This window comes from Porites lutea, chromosome 8 (assembly GCF_958299795.1).
Source record: "Porites lutea chromosome 8, jaPorLute2.1, whole genome shotgun sequence".
Taxonomy (NCBI): Eukaryota; Metazoa; Cnidaria; class Anthozoa; order Scleractinia; family Poritidae; genus Porites; species Porites lutea.
The window spans coordinates 738,272-762,232 of record NC_133208.1 but is presented as its reverse complement, the minus strand read 5'-3'; the positions used below and the strand labels follow the sequence as shown (position 1 = coordinate 762,232).

General features: G+C 37.7%; 1 pseudogene; it reads right to left on the bottom strand.

The window, feature by feature from the left end:
- Positions 1–1,507: 1,507 nt before the first annotated feature.
- Positions 1,508–3,097, bottom strand: LOC140946699 (uncharacterized; annotated as a pseudogene).
- Positions 3,098–23,961: the final 20,864 nt, after the last annotated feature.

The following is a 23,961-nucleotide window of genomic DNA, read 5'->3' as shown; positions in this document are numbered from 1 at the left end:
CCCGCCTTTTTGGCTGCTATTGAACAATAGCTAGTGAAGAAACAAGCCTCCTATTAATGTCGAGGAAACAGGGAATATAACTGCGAAAAATAATTATAAAACTCTAATTAATTGAACTTCACAACAAAATGGTCTGACTAGACGGGTTTACACAACTCCATTTATTTCATGGTCTTCTCGATAACTAGGTATACTTTTACAACGAGAAATCATTGGCTATTAAATTGCATTGGCAAAAAGCATTAACCGAGTGCTCCTGAGAAGAGGACACCAGGGTCCTGCCCCACAGAATCGGCAGTCCTCGACTGAATCACCAAACCTTTTTACGTTTTTCCTTTACGAATACAAATGATTTTTAGGACCCAGTTTAGAGGCATCGGAGCCTTTTGCAAACGTAAGGGGCCGGCGGGGGAGGTGGGGGGCTCATCGTACAAAAAGTCAAGCGTATTTCTCTACTCAAATTTCCCAGAATGTCGTTTGCATAGTGTGTGGGACAAAAAGCTGTTTGCTTGCTTGTAACCATAACAGTGTCGGGATCGTTCATTATAAAATTCTTGACGCGCATAAGTAGGCCGTTGTTCAGACGTCGATCTTGCTTCATGTTCATGTCCTTCAAGATATTTTTTGAGTCGTAGAATTGCGGAAAATGTATGCTACGAAGTCTCCAATGGCATGTACAGTTCATAGCAAATTTAATCTTATAAAATGCTAAGCACTTCTCTAAGGCGCGTTTTTGTAACAAGAGTATGTGGAAAGCTGGGCGAGATTTTGAGGAATAACAACTTTTACAAATGATAGCCACATTTTTAATAGCTGAACTGAACGGGCCTGAGTGAATGTGGATGTTGTGTATGAATCAACGAAATTTCCAAACCATTTTTTTGGCCTAACACGCATGCGTCTGTGAAGAACCGTACCATGAGTGTTTTAAACCATAAGTCAGCGAAATGAGTTTTCGATCCAAATATATAGGTCAATTTTCTAAGGCAAAGTTAGGTTGATTGTGCTGGTGGGGTTATAGGGTGGTGAGAGATGGCCAACTCTCTGAAACCTGCTTGACTAACCCGTGCAGCGGAGACGATTGACTTACCGGGGGGGGACTGTCGAGCTTGCTGACGGACCCCAATCTCCGGCCCAGCAAGTGCAGGGAGGTGCTCGAACATTAACTCGGTCCCAGAGGTTAAATGGGAACCCTCGCGCCGGAGGTTAAACGGTTAACTCTCTCCCAGAGGTTAAACGGGAAAAATGGCCACCAGAGCTGCCTCCCCTGACAGGGTTTTTGCTATTTTTTGTGACGTGTCACGCTGTCACGCAATATGTATATTTTTAAACCGGGGGGGACTCCCATATGGAAGGGCCGGGGATGCTCATCGGAAATTTTGAAGGATAGGATAGGATAAGTGCTTTATTATCAACAGAGCGCCTACAGACACATGTGTTTATAACGATAACAAAGATTTTAGTGCAATAATTACAGAGGTGTACATTCGTGAAATTTATAAAACTATTAAACAAGGTTATATTTAACGCGTCTATCTCTTTCGCGGAAGCGATCATATACGTATTTAGCCACAATTTTTTGCGTTTTCTCTCCTTGCTTCATACTTATCAACGTTGTAAAGGCAGAGCTTGGAGTCATAGAGTCAAGAATAAGATTAGTTTCCTTTTTTAGCGTATTGAACAACTCTCTCCTAGGATCCCTATAGGCTATGCAATTCATCAAAAAATGCTCCTCGTCTTCTTATCCAGTTTTACATAATGGACAGATTCTTTGGTCTGGTGGTTGATAGGGTTTAACGTATCGTCCAGTTTCAATTGCTAGTTTGTGGTTGCTTAATCTTAGCTTTGTGATTGCTACTCTATGATTGGTGTTTCTTACATTTGTGAGGTAATTTTCGTAGTCATGGGTAAGTTTAAACTTCCTAAAAGTTCTCAGTTTGTTTTTTTGATGCGGGTCCTTTCGTTCATCGTTGTGTATTTCGCTAATCCATGTTTGCTGTTCTATGTCTAAGAGTCTCTGTCGTATATAGTTAATGATTGCGGGAGTGTTAGTTTTCGCTGACCATATGTCGCCAAGACCTGCGAGATTTAATAGTCGTTTTAATTTGCTTGACCAAAGTTCCTTTTTATCTTGACCAATTTGGTCTGTAAATGCTATTCCAGAGAGTTTATTTTGGTACTCCGGCTCACAAAATTTCAGCCAATATTTAATGGCTCTGCACTTTGTCTTCGTTCGCATTGGGAAACGGCCTACCTCCGATCTGCACGCATTTGAGCTACAGAATTTGTTAACTCCCAATAGCCACCTTATAAACTTTGTTTGGACAAACTCAATTGGATCATTTTCTAGCTTTCCGTCGTGATCGACCCCCCAGACCTCGCTTCCGTAGGTGAGTATTGGAGAAATAACCGTGTCAAAAATTTTCATTGTGAGCTGTACATCGTCTCTGAAATGGTCGCCCATTTCCTTCCTGAGTTTGTACAAAGCTTTAAGGGCAACCTTCTTTATTTCCTGTTTAGCGTACGTGAAGGTCCCATAAGTACTAAATTGTAGGCCAAGATATTTGTAATTGCTAGCATTGTCAAGTTTACTGCCTCTATAGTATAATACGTGCTTATTCATGGTTCTCCCGCAGTTATTAAAAATTAACACCTTAGTTTTATTAAGGTTAACCGACAAGTCGTTTTCTTTGCAGTATTCACTGAGGGAATCCAAATAATCCTGCAGTCCGTTTTTTGATTTGGAGAATATGACCAAGTCATCCGCGTAGAGCATACAACTTAACGGTAACTCGTTTAGTTCTACGTCATTTAGGTTCTTGGCCTTAAGTTTCTCTGAAAGGTCACTGACATAAAGGTTAAAAAGGGTTGGCGAGAGCATGCAACCTTGTTTTACACCGGTATGGCATCGAAAGGCAGGTGTTAGCATATTTTCTATTTTCACAGATGATTTATCATTGGAGTACATTGAATGTAAAATCTCAAGGAAGCGCCCCGTTACTCCCGCTAGCTTCAATTTTTGAAACAGTTTCCCTCTGGGGATACTATCGAATGCTTTACTAAAGTCAACAAAGCAGGTGAATAAAAGGTTATTTGATTTCTTGGCTTTAGATTTAACATATTTGTCTATTAGTGCTTTTAAAATGAAGGTACTGTCCTGTGTACCATGTTTTTTTCGGAAACCACATTGTTCTGGAGTAATTATGCCCTTTGCAATTAGATAGTCACAAAGCCTGCTATTCATTATTGAGGTAAAAATCTTCCCCATGGCTGATAAGAGAGTAATTCCTCTATAATTCTCTGGGTTGGACGGATCATCTTTTTTGAAGATTGGTATAATTAGGCCATGACTCCACAGGGTAGGGTACCTACCACTGGTTAGGATTTTATTGAAAATGATTGTGAGAGGCCCTTTTAAGGCCTCTTTGCCATGTTTGAGCAGCTCGCATAAAATGTTATCTACTCCCGGGGCCTTTCCAGTTTTTAATAGGTCGATAGCAGTTACCGTTTCCTGTTCAGATATTTCATAATCTAGGGGCCCCAAGGCCTCTGATCTTGTTAGTATGAACTCTTCGTTTTGCTGTTTTCGTGCGTTTAACTTTTTAAAGTAACTGTAAAACTTCTCTAAGTCCTCAGATGTATTCTTTTGCATATTTTTGGATTTGCCCAGGTTGAATAATTTCCTAAGTTGTCTCCACGTAGTTTTACCATTACTGAGATCAATGCATTTAATTATCGGATTATAATGTTGGCGTTTCTTTTTTTCTGCACAGGTGTTTGAAAGCCTTTTTTTTCTTGTGTAGACTTGATCTCAATTCCTCCTCGTTCGGGTTTCGTGAGATATGCCTACCTAATGATTTAAGATTCTCTTTTTCTATGTTGCATTGCTCGTCGAACCATGGTTTTTCACTATGCTTCCTCGTGGTGTTAATGAATCTCAAGCCTGCTTGTTTGCATACGTCAATTAAGTTTTGTTTGAATAGATCAGTCATTGTGTCCACGTTATTGATATTCAGTGCTGTGTTCAGCCTGTTTTTTGTTTCTGTACTTTCTAAGAGTCGGCTTAATTCGTATTTCGCATTATCATCCCAGATAAATTTCTTAAATTCGCTTAAAGTGATCTCGTCTGATCGTTTGCCGGAGCACCTTTTTTTTTTTTTTTGAATTAAACCCCTTAAGAAAACCAACCTGGGCGTGGGCCAGCCTTTTATTGACACCTAAAAGAGACAAATTTCAACATAATTGGCTAAACAAAAGATCGATGTCATTTTGTCTTAAAACTGAGATGGGCTAGGGTCTGTTCTGCTTGTTGTGCAAAAAACATGACACGTCTAATCCTCAAAACAAGTCGAAGTTTTTAACAAGGAGCCCTGTAAACGATTTCGCCCAGAAGAGTTTGAAGATCACTGCCGTACGTCACAGCATATGAACGCAGTTTCAGCGGAGATGCTACAGAGGGTTTCCGTGTTTCAGAGAACCCTTGACGAACGCGAAATAGTCACAGAAGAGATGCTGTTGAAATTGTGAAAGGTGAAAACCATCAATAGCAAAGAAGCTCTTCTTGACTATAAAAATGTCAGTTTTTCAAGGTCCCAAAAATGGTACTTTTATAATAAGGTTAACCCACGATTTTGGTAAAAAAGACCTCGATGTTTTTCTTTTTTTTCTATTTTAGTTGAACTAAGACCAGAAATAGTGTTTAATGATGTGTTAAATATAAAAGAAACCTCTCTAGAGAATACAGATTTTTTTAAAGGGGTAAACCGATGATTTTGGTTAGAAAAAAATTCAAATTTTTTCTTTATTTGTATTTGGTAAAAATAAGACTAAAAACGGAATCATCAGCTTTTCATCGATTAGCCCTGAGCAGTCTTTAAAACAGCGCACTGTGTTTGTTTTACATTTTTCGAAATAAATCTGTATTTGCAAGAGATCGTAAAATAGGTTAACTCTCATATGGACACAGGTTGGTCACGTGGTATAATTTCTGAATCTCTTTACACGAGTGAGACCTGGGACCTAAAAGCAACCAAGATGGCGCCTCGGCGCCTAAAATGTTCTTGTTTCTGAACTTTACAGTGATTTCACCGTTTGTACTGAACTTCAACACCGTGGCTGAAACGGTTAACCATCTCGTGGCTTATTCGTCGTCGTTTAGCTCCTTTACGTGAAAAGAAATGTGTTACATCAACAACAGGAAACAAGCTTTGACGCAAAGCAGCACGATAAGTCTGTCGTTAAAGGTAAGGTTCTTGTGAGATCGTAGAAATGTGGTAGAGACTAAGATTCTTTTATTAATGTAAGAATTTAAATTTTCCAACGGCTACATGCAAGGAGGATAGATGACGTCATAACGTTTGTGCAAAAATGCTCGTTGACTCCAATCATCAGGAAATATTGCGATGAAAAAAATATGTTGTTGGCATTGTAACATTTGACGTAACCTGAGATCAGGCGTTATTTTTTTTTGCTTCTTTGCTTCTTTGCTTCTTTGGCTCGAGAGGGAAAAAGAACGCCTGATACATTCATTTAACAAGCCATCAACCGCCCCCTAATTGCCCCCGCAGGGATTTCGCCCAGAAGGCGAAATCCCGAGGAGGCACTCTAGTAACTCACGCGTATATTAAGGAAAGTACTTACTGTTGAAATATACAGTCATACAGTCAATATAGAAAAAATCTCGCGAGGAATCGGTAGGTAATGATGACGTTTCTATTGTTTGCGCCCGCAAGTACAAAATGGTTAGGATGACGTAAAGACAGAACATCCCCAAGGGACCGCTTAGGTAGATTTTGTGACATTTTATTGTGTAGTCATACTTCGACACTCTTTTGCGTTACATTTTATCAGTGACATTCTGTGGAGCAGTTGTTTCAGTGAAAGTTATGGACCAAAATTTTAACGACACTCGTTAAGCGCAGAAGAAGTTATAAGATGCCTATAACTGTGTATATATAAACACCTGGAGAGTTTGCCAGACACGAGTTCACAAATCTTTCATTAGAAACTTGTCAGACATTTTTTCTTTCTCTTTGACCGGAATAAGACTTAGCCCCAAACAAGCAAGACAAGTGAACAACGGCTAGCTTCTCACTAGCAGAACTATGGATGATTACAGAAATTTGCCGACAATCAAATTCTGTGCTGACTTATTCCCTGCTCACACATGTCCTTTCGCTATAAAGTTTAAAATAGACTAGAATGCGTGAGTATTAATTGATCAAACACCCTTTTAATTTCTAAGGCTTCCTCTCTGGCAAATAAAATGAACTGAGTGTAAAAACTGAAAGAGAAATAGCAAAAAATTCAACTTCTAATTAAATCTTTTCTTATGGTTTAGAATAAGCTATTCTCAAAACTGAGAATGTTTTGATCAAAGCTGTGCATAGAACCTTGCGTTTCCTGTATTTATCTCACCTATTGTCTGGAATATGTGTGAAAATCTTCCTTATGAATCGGTATATTTCAAAGAGCTACACAACAAGCAAGAATGCTATTGAGCAACAATAAACAGAGCGGGGGCAGCTGTAGTGTCAACTATTACTAGCTTACATAATCTAACGTCTACTTGACCTGTCATGTTATTAGACAATCAACGTTTACCATACAGGAATCAACTTTTGGTGCAAATCAATTGAAATTAATTTTAGGGAAAGGAAAATTTTCAAGTACGTCCATGTTCAGATGGCGCTTCGATTCCTAAAGAAAATTTAACGGACGGTACCCACTATTGTTACCGCGCACATTTTCTGCGTATGCCAAGGTAGTTGTGCACGACGTAAAAGAAATGCGCAACACGCAGGATACGTGGACTGGCTTTGTCTCCTGTAAGTCTGGGAGGTTCTAGTAATTTCTTGTGGAAAACATGCATCGTTTTTCAACAGATGAAAAATAATTTCTATTTACCTTGTCAGTTCTTTCAAAACTGAAGAAGTATGCCTGTGTTGCTATTTCTGCCATATGATCAATCTGACCGAACATTTGAAAGTCAAACAAAAGTCAGTTCTAAAACATCAAAAGTTATTGCTTTGAGATGTTACGCTTGGAGCTTGGGTATTAAAAAATCCCTTAATAGGCAAGGATCAGTAAATCAGAAGGAAAATAGCTCCAAGTCTCCTGCTTAATCGAGAAACTGCAAGCTTACCTTTCACTCACGTCCTTCGGGGTTTATCGGCTAATCAGCTAGAAACACTTTTCCAAATATTTCTTTAATTTTGTAAGATTTTATGTAATTATTCACCAGAAGATAGATTTAAAGCATTCGAGTACATACAAATGTCCCTTTTATTGAGAGTCTGAGGCTTTTATTTGTTGAACAAACAAGAAAAAAACCATCACAAGATTGCTTGGATTGTTGAAATCGCAGCTTCAGACATAGTTGCAGACTGCAAAGGAAATGCTTTCATTGTGGAAAAAATCGTAAAAAAATTGTTATGCTTTTAACTATTATCATTGTTATTAAGGATTTTGGCATTACTAAGCATTGAAGTTTTTGACTCATTGGGCAGCTTGTCGTGTAGATAGCATTTCTTAAGGTTCAATTCCAGGCCACACATAATCTGGACATTTAGACACAGCTGCCATTTGGCTGTTTACGAACTAAAGATGGAAGGTAAAATAAAGTATTTTCACTTTCGACACTCTTTTGCGTTACGTGTTACCAATTTAACTTCTGAAAACACATGGTAACCCCTACTGTTTATCTTACGAAATGGAAGTAATAAGCCTACTCAGCAAACGATCAATTTTTGGTTTGGGGAAAATGTTGTTTACACTGTTTTTAAGGCAAACGCATGGAGAGGGGTAACTGCTGATAACTTCCTAGTTGTGCTGATATTTCAAAAAAAAAGACGTATAAAGAGCAGTTGTTATGTTATCATTTTTTGCTTATTTTGAAACCTTGTTACAATTATCATTGCATTTGTGCCAGTTCACGTGTACACTCTGAAATTTGGGGAAAATATAACTTTTTATCATTTTTCTAAAAAAAGGCCTATTCAGCGTTTTTGTCCATGTTGAAGCGGAGGTTACCCCCAGTTTTCTTTTTGGATTTCAAAAGCCCCTGATATGATCTACTTGTCTCACGTAGTCATTATGTGGAAAAAAAATACTCCCCATTAGTGGGCACCGTCCTTAAGTCAAAACAGTAGCGGTCAGGGAATTAAATTGGAAGAAGCTAGTTGACAAAATAAATAAATAGTTGACAAGGCTGTGCTCTAACGGCGCCCGGTCGCCTGAGGCGACTAACATTTAGCTTCAGGCGACTGAAGAAAAGTTCCCGGTCGCCCGGCCGGGCACTCTTGCTTCTGGTGGAGTGTTCAGTTAAGTGGGCAGAAAAATTTAACATACTAGCGTTGGCTTGTTGAGTCGGAGTTTACTAATTCGCAGGCTAACTAAACCCTAAAGAAAATGTTTTACGAATGTTGTAAGAAAGAAACAGGCGCGCGTCGATGTTCAGAGGTCGTTCTGCATGATTTCACATGTAACATAATCCATCACTTTGAACGTGACAAGCGGCACGATTCTTGATTTCTTGATTTCTTGATTTTTTTTGATTCTTAAAATAGTTTTAAACTTTTTTGTTTGAGATAGAATGGTTCATTAGGTACAGTTTTTAGGAGAAACTGTCAATGCTTTTCTGACAGACGTGGAGCGAGGCTGGTGACGCGGAGTAATTTATTTTTGTGTAAAACGGTAGTTGCTGTATTGAGCAGTATGCAAATGTAATGTTTTTACGGTTTTTGGCTGCTGTGTCTGCTTGCCTAAAACATAAGGTACGATTGTTTTCTTCCCTTTACACAAGATAACGAAATATAGACAGAAAAGATATGATCGTTCTGATCGTTTTTATTGTTGTTGTAGAAACAGGGCAGTTCCACGTTGTCTTGGCATTTTACGTATCGAAAACTAAATTCGCGTGCATGCAGGCTGTGTATAAAAGTGGGACGGGGACAAGGGGACGGGGACATCAGGACGCGTGTGTGGGGACTTGGGACTTAGGGATGCGAGACGAGGGACTTGAGGACATCAAGTATGGGACGCAGGGACGTGTGGGACGGGGACGCGGGGACGTCAAATACAGGGACGCAAGGCACGCGGGATGCGAATAATTGTTGCAAAAGTCGGAGGTAAATGCGATATCATTCACTTTGGTGCAACCCACCCTGCCCTCCTTAGGGTTCTTCCATGCCTGCTTACGAAGCGAAGACTCGGCGAGGACCCCTGCATTGAAGAAAGTGAAGCCGTTGTCCTGGACTTCTCGCTAAAGGAATATTGGAGGCCAAAGTATGGTAGGGTGGGTTGCGGTCGCCAAGATTTATGTAGAGTAACAGCATTCGATTCCAAATAAATCTAAAATTATAAAGAAATATTTTGTGTAAGCATCATAAGGTGTCCAATGTGGTTTTGGAAGATGGAATCTAATGTTGACCATAAATAACACAGAGATATCGCATTTTTCTCCGACTTAATTGAAACTGAAATAATGGGAGAAACTGAAATAATTATTCACATCCCGCGTCCCCTGCGTCCCTGTATTTGACGTTCCCGCTTCTCTGTCCCACACATCCCTGCGTCCCATACTTGATGTCCTCAAGTCCCTCGTCTCGCGTCCCTAAGTCCCAAGTCCCCACACACGCGTCCCGATGTCCCCGTCCCCTTGTCCCCGTCCCACTTTTATACACAGCGGTGCCTGCATATATAACGGCCAAAATATAATAATAAAAACACGGAAAGAAGAGCTGGTTTACGCTTCGACCGTATCCACGAAAAGCTCAATTATCCTAAAAGATTCACTGATAAAATAGAAAAGAAAATTAAAGATGACTTATTTTTATTTAAACAATAGGTTTTGGGCCGCGGCGGTTTCACTGTTTCACAGAGTTTTTAAGGGAAACTTGAGTTCGATCTGCCGCATATAAAACTCGGTCACATTATATTTCATGCCGCATTGATTCACCTTTGAAAATTTATTTTCAACTTTAGTATTACTGGTAAAAAGCACAGTTTTCCTTGACCCAAAGATCTTAATGAAGTTTACGTAAACCTGCTGAATTTTTTTTACTTTTCCCTCTCCCGGGGGGGGGGGGGGGGGGGGGGTACTTAAGGAATTTCTGGGTGGGGATGTGCCGCTGGGACCCTGGAGCCCTTAACCTATACCAGAGCTAGTTCAGCTAAATTTTGCTACCCTATACTAGAGTAAACTCCCCAAATCCCCCTATCCTAGAGTAGCTGTTTCCTTAGTCTAGATAAAATCTTCAACCAACTGATCAGTTTCCTGAAAAATCATACCCTATTCTAGACCCAATATTCTGATTTCTATACCCTATCCTAGAGTAAACTGCTTGAAAACCATACCCTTCACACCGGCACATACCTATATAGCCCATATATGGCAGTACCCCCCCGGGTTCCCTCTTCAAGACCTAAACAATTCGGCAGCATTGCTCACGTTTCTGGTTTTAAATCTGAATGGCACGAAAACTTTGATGGGTTTCATTAGACAGCATGCGGGTTTTTGTCAAACCCAAAAGGTAAAATTACCGACTTTGGTGATCAGCAGGCCAGTAAGATTCGTGTGCGTAAAAAATACTTCCATCAGATGTATTAGGGCGACCAACTTGAGAGGCCTGGGCACCCAAGATGGAATGCTTGGGAGCCGGAAGGGCTCCGCGAAATTTTCATGCGGGCGACCAACTTTGAGGTCTGGGTGCCTTAACTAAAATTCTTGGGAGCCCAAAGGGCTCCGTGAAATTTTCCTTAGAGCACAGCCTTGTTACATATTGTTTTATTGAGTGGAATAACATGATACGAATAGAAATATATTTAGGCAGTTTGATAATTTTCTTGGAAGGCCGAGAAATAATTAATTTTAGGCTATCAACCTTAACGTTACATGAAGCATAATTTAATTGCAGATATTGTAAAGCCGCGGTGATTTCCTAAAATCGTCTGAGCAAATTTTCTGGTAAACAATGTACAGTTAATGTCAGATCCCAAGGGAAACAGTTAGTTTCGTTTTCCCAAGAGTCCTGACGTATCCCGAGTCGAGGGACCTGACATTAAGTGTTTTTTTTGTATTCCTTGACTTTCAATTGCACTTCAACAGCAACAAAAGAATAACCGCAGTGAACCAAAACAGTTGACTCAGTACTTATAACAACCCAACTTTAATTCTTAAAACCACCTAATGAATGATTTACAAAGTACTTTCCTTATATTATCTGCATCTTTTTCCTTCACTAGCTGCTGTTTCCCTTCTGGGATGACTTTAAAAATCGTTGCTTTTTAGCTTGAGGCTTCATGTTTCTGTTGTTTTGTTCATTCACGAAAAAGAAAATTGGCAGTGTTTTTCCAGCCTTCCGTCACACCACTTTCCACAATGCTTTGATCACCATCTACAACAATGATGAAAATCATGGCATTTCTTAGCTATTTAGTATTCGATAAGCTTCATTATCTTAACAAACCTTGAAACCTTCGAGTCTTCCCTCTAAGCAACGTTTGGTGAGTTGATATTAATAGGACTTTTAACAATTTGTTTGTCATTCAACCATTCAAACTGTTAGCCAGTCAGTTTATCAATCAGATAGTCAGTAAATAAGCCAATCAACAATTCAAATAGTCAGCCAGTCAGTTAGTTAATCAGTCAAAAAGTCAGTTCATGAGTCAGCTGTCAATCAGCCATTTAAACAGTTAGCCAATCAGATATTCTATCCAAGAGTCAGTCTATTAGTCAATAAACCATTCAAACAATTACTCACCTCCCCACAGTCAGTTAATTAGTCAAACAGTCAGTATATCTTTATTGGTGGATCCTGAAATGTTGGCTGTTTTGGTTTCTCACAATAGCCATCACTTTGCTGTTTTCTCTGGCTAGCATGCACTTATACAGTCAGGACTGTCAGCCTTTTATTCCCTCCGTCAGACAATCTGTAAAAAAAGAGCAAAGATAGTTTTAACCAAGATATTTCAATGTTATCCTAATGCCTAGATTAGTCAAATGTCAGAGTCATAGCTGTATTAATCATATGATTACTGCAAATCTAACCTGAGCCCAGGCTCAATTTTCGTTTCGCCTTGTCAATAACATTCTGGCGGGCAAGGCAAAACGAAAACAGAGCCTAATCCAAACCTTCTACCAAACGTCTGCCACCCACTTTTTTGATTGATTGACATTTCTTGAATCAGCCAACCAAAATTACTTCCATTGCTTGTTTTTTTTAGTATGCAAATATTTTTTCATACGTGGGAAAACTGCAGACTCACTGACTTAAAAAATAGCTTTTCCTTTTAATTTTTTCAACTAGAAATAAAACAGTCAGCACAATCGCATTTAACTTCTTGCGAGGTTAAAGGAGATCTCTAAGGTTACTTATTTCTGTTGGCTTGAAGGTAAAAAGTTCTCAAAAAGATGGCGACATGATGTTCTAGATTTAATATTTTGGCTAGCGTGTTCAAATTTAAAATACTGAAATTTCTATTTTTCTGTTGCCTTTATATTTTCCTCGGCAATTTTCCCTGATTTTCAGTACATAAATCTTTAAAAATCTTGGAGAAATAAATCATGGACTTTTTCAAAGGATACATACATTATCTCGGAACAAACCAAACGAATTCTCAAGTGCATTTAATTTAGGTAATTTAGTCCCGTGAGTACACTTGCAATTTGCGAATTTACTAAAGAGACAAACATCTAAAAAAATATATTTTTTTATAAATCCAGGTAAATATTATCTGCCAATTTGGAAAGACGAAACGACACTAATAAAAATGCATGCTCAACTCACCTATAAACAAAACGAAAAAAATATTACAAACACACTTTGTAGTTCTCTTCAGTTGTGTTGTTGTTTTACTGCAGGTCTAAAAAGCTCGCTGAATTTATGAATCGAAATTAACAAACAGCAAACAGCCAACGAGCGAGGACACCAGTTTTCCTGGTTTATTTTTTACAAAAAGCGAAGGCAAACAACAAGTCTGTTACCTTAAGACTAGGGCCACCAGCTTTTATAATAATGTCTACAAAAATTCCCTGAACAGCGATGCCATATTTTTCGTCTTTTTAAAAATACTTCACAGTTGGCGATTGAGGTTTCTTTCACAGTGAGCCTCCGCTTGCGTACACCGTTCAAAGAAGTCATTCCCGGCTAAACTTTCAAATGAAACCAGTTTTAAGATGGACAGTATTTTGATTTGCACTCGTTTGTTGGTAAATCAAAAGGCACCTTTTTTGCGGTCAACAATTTGAAGAGAGATTCAACTCTGCAATACAGTCGAAGAACGACCATCTGAATTTTTTGAATTTCCATGGACATATTAAGGCATTATTTTCCTACTATAAGACCATAAAACAATAAAAAAAGACAGGAAAATCTATCCTTCTTTCTGCCGACGGCTAATCATTCAGGAAAACAACCATGCGAGGAATGAGCGCTTTCAACTTCCATTGATTCCAACAGCCAAACAGATCTTGTGGCTGATTGTTCTAACAGCCAATCAGCGTTGCAGCCAAAATCTGGCTGCAGTGAGCACAAACTTGTGAGAGTTTGTATTAGGTCCAATTTTAGCAGTATAGCCGTTAGAGAGAATATATGAGAACTGCTGAAATTGGGCCTGATCTCAGGTTACTGCAAATCATGTGTCTAACCAATTTTACCCACTGCTTATACATGTATGCACTAGGTCCAGGCCCCTATCATTGTTCATTGCTGGGCATAATTCTTTGATGAATAGTCCCTACTTGATCATGTCCAACACTGAAAAAATGGGCGGTCTTAAATGCAGGTGACTTTTCCACAGGCTCGAGTACAGGTCACCATGATACAGATAAACAAACAGCATTGAAAGTGTCTCCTGGCTCTAATCTCTTAACAAAATACTCTATTAGATCGAGGGTAATCTTTGTGGTTTGGTAATTTATTGATGGAGCAGTGACCTGTATACTCTTGACCTGCGGCGTGTGACCTGTACTTATGACCTAGCACACTGAACAATCATGCGGCCTGGACCTGTCACCTACATTTATTATACAGTGCATTGAAATAGTCTTGAATTCTCTAAAACAATGTCTGCACATGTATGTTACAAAGAATCTACTGAAACTGGATTTTTTGTTCATTAAAAAATGCATTTCATTCTTTTCTTTAGGGATAGCAACATTTCTTAGTTTATCCACTTCTTCCTCAGAAAAATCACACGAATGATCTGTTGTTGAAGTTTTCATTGTTTTTTTCTTCTTCAAAACATGCTCTCTCTTTGCTTTTGCCTGTCACTCAGAATCCATCTTTTGGTAGAAGCACTTATTATTAAAATTAGCCTTTAAATGTAGATGTTCATGTCATATGAATTGTCTTTCTTGTTCAACAGTAAGCAACTACAAGCATGGTAGACTGAGAGAGGGTTACATTAATGGCACACAGTGTTGGACACTAGATGGGAACAAATCAACTGGCTGGATGACATAACGTACACCTAGTGCAAGGCAACTGGATGGCTGAGCTGGCTGGGCAATGGACAGGGAAAACTAGAACTGGCTGGATGACATCACTCATCTAGTACAAGAACCCTGTTTAGAGGAGAATGGAGAGGATGGATTAGAGGGCAAGTGATGTGAGACATCATGTGTACCTGGTTCAAGAGTTGGGCTGTGGATTGTGGAGAGTCTTGCAACATCAGGTTTGTATTGCATGATATTTTAATTGACTAGAAATGGTAAAAGAATTATTTTAAAACATCTTAGTTTAGTATTATCATACTCTTTAAACAATAGCAATAATAATAACATCTAAATCCTGATGATAAAAACAAAGTCAAAATTTTTTTACAGAGAAAATTATGTTGTGTTCATATACCATATGTGACATACCCTGTAAATTTACTGTACTCAATTAATGCTACTCATAATAGAAAGGAGAAGTGTGACATCATGTTACCATGGTAGCAAAATTTCTGTATGGCAACAATAGGGAGTTTTTGCAACAGTAACAGGGAACAGAAAAAAACAATAGGTTTAGATTGGCAAAATTAGATTGTACGACCACGACATGAAACTTCCTAATTTCACGCGCCCGCCTTATGGAGTAGGTGAGCACAACACAAAAATTTTCTTTTTCTTTTTCTAAACTTGCATACTGTCCTTTCTGATTTAACCCAGAAAATTTCGCCAACATTTGACAAATTAAATGAAATGAAATAAGATCAATGAAGTTTGAAGCACTGCGAATCCACTTTTTACAGTGTAAGTGACGTTTTAGTTTGTTTTGTCATCCAAAAATTTTGCTACCATGGCAATGTGACATAATGACTTCTCCTCACTGTTAAAAGCCAGACAAAGAAGCAAAGTTACCAATAATAAACATCCTCAAATAAATGCATCACCTTGTCAGAAGAAGCAGTTATTACTCAAGGATTGTGAGAAAAATATCAAGTACCATTCAGCTCAGTTTCCTATCAATTCTGTCTCAACCAAAAAATAAGACAATGGGACTTAAACCATAAAACAGTCAGTCTAGCAGTCAATCAACCATTTAAACATTGAGCCAGTCAGTTAATCAATCAAACAGTCAGTCCAGCAGACAATCAACCATACAAACAGTTAGCTAGTCAGTTAATCAATCAAACAGTCAGTCCAGCAGACAATCTTCCATACAAACAGTTAGCTAGTCAGTTAATCAATCAAACAGTCAGTCCAGCAGACAATCAACCATTCAAACAGGTAGCTAGTCAGTTAATCAATCAAACAGTCAGTCCAGCAGACAATCAACCATTCAAACAGGTAGCTAGTCAGTTAATCAATCAAACAGTCAGTCCAGCAGACAATCAACCATTCAAACAGGTAGCTAGTCAGTTAATCAATCAAACAGTCAGTCCAGCAGACAATCAACCATTCAAACAGGTAGCTAGTCAGTTGCATCATCATGATCATCATCATCATCATCATCATCATCATCATCATCATAATTATAAAGGTAAATTATAATTATCATAAAAATTATTCCAGAATTCTTTGAGGCAATTTTTATTGAAAGCTTTATAACTTTGACAATTTTATACGTAGAAGAATGTCACACCACAACAAGATAACATTTGCCATAAAATATCTTCTCATGTCACATCTACGGTGATGATGTCATCAATCACGTGACCATCGTTGAATTAGGGTTTTTTGTTGCTGGGACAAGATTTTTTCATTGGGTTAAAACAAAATAGCATATTTGAGGTTTTGGTTGTGTGCAGCATTTAAAAATAACCAGTTTACGTCCGGAATTTAAAATTTAAGGGGGCAATGAACATGAGCGAAAAAGTCAGGAAACTAGGCCAAGGGCTAGAGAGTTGACATTATTTTCATCACATGGCAGAGAAAATTTGCAGGAAAGTAATGTTCTACCTGACAATTTTTTCATTACCAAAAGAGGGGCATGACGTCATAAGTCATGGATCCGAGCATTTTAAATATTTTAGTTCGTTTTTAAAGTACATTTTTCGCCATAAATCTGCAAGTTTTTCTTGTTTTTCTCTACAAATCTTAACACTGTATTACTCCTTAAGTAATTATTATTCCATTTTCAAAACAGAAGCAAACAAAAACTGAGCCAGAAGTTTAAAAGATGCGTAAATCGACCAATATTGCAAATTAACATTGAAAAGGAGACCTAGTCTACTTTTTGAGACTTTTGGAAAATCCTTTTTCAACTTAACTGTTTGTTGCCAAAATAGATGTTCAACGTTTGTTAATAAAGGAGAACTTTCAAAGCTAAAATGATGTATTTGGCAGTCATATTGTTTTTCTTCATTCTGGGGAGAGAGATCATGTAGCAGTTCTTCTAACCCTTAAAGCCAAATAGTTTGCTACCCTAACTTAAAACAATGGAAATAATGATAGACAAGGTTGTGTTAATGTTTTCCCCGACTGATGAAAGGAGACCTTATGAGCGGGGAGAGAATCGCATGGTCATACTGTTTAGTCGGTATAGCCGCAAGATCAATAGTTCATAAATTTCTTAAACGTTCCCCGGCATGGACCAAGCCTGAAAGAGTATTAATGGGTTTATTATGAGATTTACATCTGTATTATTATCTGATTTACACTGTATTACTCCTTAAGTAATTATTATTCCATTTTCAAAACAGAAGCAAACAAAAACTGAGCCAGAAGTTTAAAAGATGCGTAAATCGACCAATATTGCAAATTAACATTGAAAAGGAGACCTAGTCTACTTTTTGAGACTTTTGGAAAATCCTTTTTCAACTTAACTGTTTGTTGCCAAAATAGATGTTCAACGTTTGTTAATAAAGGAGAACTTTCAAAGCTAAAATGATGTATTTGGCAGTCATATTGTTTTTCTTCATTCTGGGGAGAGAGATCATGTAGCAGTTCTTCTAACCCTTAAAGCCAAATAGTTTGCTACCCTAACTTAAAACAATGGAAATAATGATAGACAAGGTTGTGTTAATGTTTTCCCCGACTGATGAAAGGAGACCTTATGAGCGGGGAGAGAATCGCATGGTCATACTGTTTAGTCGGTATAGCCGCAAGATCAATAGTTCATAAATTTCTTAAACGTTCCCCGGCATGGACCAAGCCTGAAAGAGTATTAATGGGTTTATTATGAGATTTACATCTGGCTTCAATCAGTTAAGGATTTAATTCTACACAGAAACTGAAAAAGTCATCCTTGAAAACTCAATCACCATGGAGAAGGAGTATATACCTCTTTTAAACATGAATTGTCAGCACTTACCAAGGTGGTCCAGTGGATAGAGGTGTTCAGTTTTAGTCCTAAAGTATTCGGAGGGTCCGGGTTTGAATCCCCTTGAAGTAAATTTTTCATGACCTTATTTTTTTTTTCATTTTCGTTTTTACTCTCTTTTTTTTTACCTGTGCGGTGCATATAGCTAGTAACATAATGTGGTAAACTTGAAAGCAAAATTTAGAGGAACATAAAAAATGCCATATGTATCATAGGGTATCTACTGCTATTTATAGTAATACTGGAAACTGTTACCATTACCCAGTTCAAACGTAGAATTTCACAGGTGCCTAATTTAATTCGAGAGGTAACTGCTTTGACATGCGACGTCTGAATCAACAGTTTCAAATTAAATACAACTTTGCCGAATCTGCAACTGAATTACAGCCGAAAATTTGATTTAGGTTCAACATTTGATTTAGAAGTCGCATTTCACATGTGCCGAATATAATGCTTTAATTCTAGAAACCCTTATCCATATTGGGTAACATTTTTTTCTAGAGACTGGGAATATTTCCAACAAATGGATTTAAATTCGTCACCATTATACCGACGTCTCAATCAACTTCCGTGTTTAATTACTGATTTTTTTTCTACTAAAATAGGTGTTTGGCACTCATAAGAAATTCCACATTTGAAAGGGGCCTAACTTGACATAGGTTTCAGCTTAGTGGTTTGCAGGCTGTTCGTTATTAAGCTAGTTGTTTTTTTCTTTTCAGTAAGACCAATTCCCATCTCTTTGTAAATCCATTTTTGAGCTATTTTGAAAATATAGCTCATGTCAGTGGTGTGAGCGTATGTATCTTTGTGGCTTTGTATGTTTGGATGTTTGTTGCAGGAGCCAATAAGGTTGAAGGTAGTCTAGCTGAGTTCATGCGTAGGAACCAATGAGATTTTGGCATCCAACCGTTAATGACATTGCTTAAGGTCAAACAAGGGCACTTAGAGACCGCCATCTTGATTCTTCACAATTTTTACGTCTTTTATTACGGCTAAAGGTGTTTAGAAGCATAACACTGAAATATCTTCATGATTCAAATGCTGAGTACAGTGATGCACCTGTTGACAGGTCCACATTTTTTAGTGTGGGTGCTGCTTCAAGACATTTGACCTAATTCGGCTATCGTGAACAGTACAATGCATGTATTTCATCGTTTATGAGTTCTGTTTCACCTGCCACAAGGTAGAGTATAAAAGATCATATATTTTTCAAAGTTCTTCCAGTGAAACAATAATTGAAATTTAGATATGGACTTTAATTCAGATGTTTGCGGCCTATAAATTGTTGTTATAGAAGTTAGAAAGGCAAGGCGAGTATTGTTAATCCTGTAAACAAGCTTTATTCTCTTGCTTACAAAGTTTTGAAACAGACCTTTTTCATACCGGCCAGAAAAAAAACCCTGACTTTTTTGGGTCCAGAACATGATACACAGGGGCGGATCCAGGATTTTTTTTAGGAGGTGGTGCACTCGTCTTTTGCTCTACTTCAACACCAATAAAGCACATAGTTTTTTTTTGGGCAGAATACCAGTTGTATTAGAAAACTGCAGGTCATCTCAGGAAGGGGGGGGGGTGCGCACCCCCTGCATCCTCCCCCTAGATCCGCCCCTGATACATGCTTGCTGCTTAAGAGTTATTACAGTTATGGAAACATATTTTATTTTATTATTAAAGATGCATAACTTAATTCAAAACAGTAGTAGTCAGGGAATTAAATTGGAAGAAGCTAGTTGACAAAATAATTACAGTATTGTTTTATTGAGTGGAATAACATGATATGAGTAGAAATATATTTAGGCAGTTTGATAATTTTCTTGGAAGGAAATAATTAATTTTAGGCTATCAACCTAAACGTTACATGAAGCATAATTTAATTGCAGATATTGTAAAGCAGAGGTGTTTCTTAAAATCGTTTGAGCAAATTTTCTAGTAAACAATGTACACGTAATGTTCTTAATGTCAGATCCCGAGGGAAACAGTTAGTTTTGTTTTCCCGAGAGTCCTAATGTTTCCCTAGTCGAGGGACCTGACATTAAGTGTTGTTTTTGTATTCCTAGACTTTCAGTTGCACTTCAACAACAACAAAAGAATAACCACAGCGAACCAAAACAGTCGACTCAGTACTTATAACAACACAACTTTAATTCGTAAAACCACTGAATGAATGATTTACAAAGTACTTCCCTTATATTATCTGCATCTTTTTCCTTCACTAGCTGCCAATGAGTCAATAATTTTTATGCTTAGTAAAGCCAAAATGCTTAAATAACAATGATAATAGTAAAAAGCATAACAATTTTTTACGATTTTTTCCACCATGAAAGCATTTCCTTTGCGGTCTGCAACTATTTGTAAAGCTGTGATCTCAGCAATCCAAGCAATCTTGTGATAGTATTTTTCTTGTTTGTTCGACAAATAAAAGCCTTGGACTCTCAATAAAAGGGACATCTGTATGTACTGGAACGCTTTAAGTCTATCTTCTGGTGAATAATATTACATAAAATCTTACAAAATTAAAGAAATATTCGGGAAAGGTGTTTACAGCCGATTAGCTGATAAAACACGAAGGACGCGAGTGAAAGGTACCCTTGCAGTTTCTTGATTAAGCAGAGGACTAAGAGCTATTTTCCTTCTGATTTACTGATCCTTGCCTATGAGGGGATTGTTTAATACCCAAGCTCCAAGCGTAACATCTCGAAGCAATAACTTTTGATGTTTTAGAACTGACTTTTGTTTGACTATAAAATGTTTGGTCAGATCGACCATACGGCAGAAATAGCAACATGCGCATACTTCTTCGGTTTTCAAAGAACTGACAAGGTAAATATAAATTATTTTTCATCTGTTGAAAAACGACACATCTTTTCCACAAGAAATAACTAGAACCTCCCAGACTTAGAGGAGACAAAACCAGTCCACGTGTTCTGTGTGTTGCGCTTTTCTTTCGTGCCAGGCATGACTACTTTGGCATGTGCAGAAAATGTGCACAGTAACAATAGTGGGCACCATCCTTAATTAGTCAAACAGTCAGTATATCTTTATTGGTGGATCCTGAAATGTCGGCTGTTTTGGTTTCTCACAATAGCCATCACTTTGCTGTTTTCTCTGGCTAGCATCCACTTATACAGTCAGGACTGTCAGCCTTTTATTCCTTTCATCAGATAATCTATAAAGAAAGAGCAAGATATTTCAATGTTATCCTAATGCCTAGTTTAGTCAATTGTCAGTCATAGCTGTATATCATATGATTACTGCAAATCATGTGTCTGACCAATTTTACCCACTGCTTATACATGTATGCACTAGGTACAGGCCTCTATCATTGTTCATTGTTGGGCATAATTCTTTGATGAATAGTCCCTACTTGATCATGTCCAACACTGAACAAAGGGCAGCCTAAAACACAGGTGACTTTTCACAGGTCAGAGTACAGGTCACCATGATACAGATAAACAAACAGCATTAAAAGTGTCTCCTAGCTCTAATTTCTTAACAAAATACTCTATTAGATCGAGGGTAATCTGTGTGGTTTGGTAATTTATCGATAGAGCAGTGACCTGTATACTCTTGACCTGCGGCATGTGACCTGTACTTACGACCCAGCACACTGAACAATGATGCAGCCTGGACCTGTCACCTACATTTATTATACAGTGCATTAAAATAGTCTTGAATTCTGTAAAACAATGTCTGTACATTTACATGTATGTTACAAAGAATCTACTTAAACTGGATATTTTTTTCATTGCATTTCATTCTATTTTAGGGAAATCAACATTTCTTAGTTTATCCACTTCTTCCTCGGAAAAATCACAAGAATGATTTGTTGTTGAAGTTTTCATTGTTATTTTCTTCTTCAAAACATTCTTTCTCTTTGCTTTTACCTGTCACCCAGAATCCATCTTTTGGTAGAAGCACTTATTATTAAAACTTACCTTTAAATGTGAATGTTGGTGTAATATGAATTCTCTTTCTTGTCCAACAGGAAGCAACTACAAGCATGGTAGACTGAGAGAGGGTTACATCAATGGGCACACAGTGTTGGACACTAGATGGAAACAAATCAAATGGCTGGATAACATAACATACACCTAGTACAAGCAACTGTGGATAATGGAGAGGACAGAAGATGGCTGGGCAAATTAGAACTGGCTGGATGACATCACCTAGTACAAGAACCTTGTTTAGAAGAGAATGGAGAGGATGGATTAGAGGGCAAGTGATCTGAGACATCATGTGTACCTGGTTCAAGTGTTGGGCTGTGGATTGTGGAGAGTCTTACAACATCTGGTTTGTATTGCATGATATTTTAATTGACTAGAAATAGTATAATAATAGTTTAATATTATCATACTCTTTAAATAGTAGCAATAATAATGACATCTAAATCCTGATGATAAAAACTAAGTCAAAATTTTTGGCCCTGCCCAGGAGGCCTGAATGTGGGGTACAGCTGGCCTGGGGTTTTCCTCCTAGGAGCAAGTGGACGTACAGGGAGGTTTTTCACCCAGCTGTTGTTCCACAACCCCCATTTACACAACATTTTCTTAAATATGAGAACAGAACCTAAATATTATATATCACATAAAATACACAACAATGAATCATGGATCTACACAGTTGTTGCATGACTTAAAGAACTTCCTTATAACTGCTGTATTTTTTTTTGAAAACAAATAATTTTTGCAACCTTCAGAAATTACTTTGAATTATAGTAAGGGGTTCCAGGAAATAGTCTGAAATTTACAGAAATTAAATATTTGCCTTTTATCAGGGAAAATTAATTTTCTCTGGTCTCTTAATAAGGATGGGTAGAATCAGTTCGCAAATCTTTTACATCTAATTGGCATCTAGACATTTTTTCAGTCATGTGACCAGCTGAAATTCCACTTTTTTATTAGTAATAATTCCAGTATGTGTGCCACCATTGCACAAACAGAGGCCATTGGGAAGTGTCATTTATCAGCATTAAATTTACTTGTAGGGTTTGTTTTATTAGATGAATCAATTATTCTTTCAAGGAATGTTATGTTTTGATTTTCAATTTGCAAGATGCTCCCTGGCACTTGTTTGTTCAACCAGTTAGTTTAAGTTTAACATTTCCACTACATGATTCCATTGAGCAGTGGTTTTGTTTGCCAAAGATACTAGCCAACACTTTGAGATACCACGAAACAATGTCTGTGGAAGGAGTGCAGAAATTCTATACTGATGACATATCACTACCCAGATTTGGGAAGGACTTCTCTTTGTTTGAGGCAAATTTCCTACACGGCACAACCAATCAGAAACACAACCTAGATAGGTGATAGGTCATTAGTATGAAATTTCTATGTTTGTTCCGTGAACATCATTTCATGGGTAAACCAGTCATGGCATCAAAATAATTTATTTCGCCGCATTCTACAGTTGGAGTCAAACAATCTTAAGTTTAAGGAAGGATTAGGTCACATTTCAAGCACAGGTTTTTGTTTTTTATCAGTTTGATGATTAAATCAGAGTGACAATTGGTGTGGCCACTTTTAAAGTTGCTACTTTCAGGTTACCATGGATACCTCCTTGTGCCTTCCTTGATAGCTAAAGGTTCCTAGCTCATCATGATGAATTGGATAAGTTTGCTAGCTGATAGCATGTATAAGAAGTTATTTTTGTTTTTTCTCTGAAATATCTTGCCTTTCACTGGAAATTTCAGTAGGAGGGTGTGGGTCTTTGTGAGGGAGTACTCCCTTACATAAGCTATATGAAAAAATATACGGTATACAGATTATTGAAATGTTTAAGTACAAAATAGAGTAAGATTTTTTGCATTCTGGTCAGATAGGATATGTTACTTTATCATTCCACTTTCAAAGGCAACAGTTCATACCTGAAGTAGGGGAGGGAAAATCACACGGTGGGGACTGAAAGTACAAAAATGGTTTCCAGGACACATGATGGACAATAATATATTGTAATCCAACCATAAACTATAGTAACTATCTTGCTTTAATACATAGAGGTTACCATTATTTTGTTTTCCTTAAAATATTAGTCCAGTTACTAGGAATTTTAAACAAATATTTTAACACAACAATATGCATTCATTTGAATTGGAACCTTAAAGGAATTCAATTTTGGCTGAAAACTGGTAACCTGTAGTTTTAAACTGCTCTTTGGAATCTTGTTTAACATCAGCAGGCTTGCTAGGTGAGAACATATCCATTAGTCATTC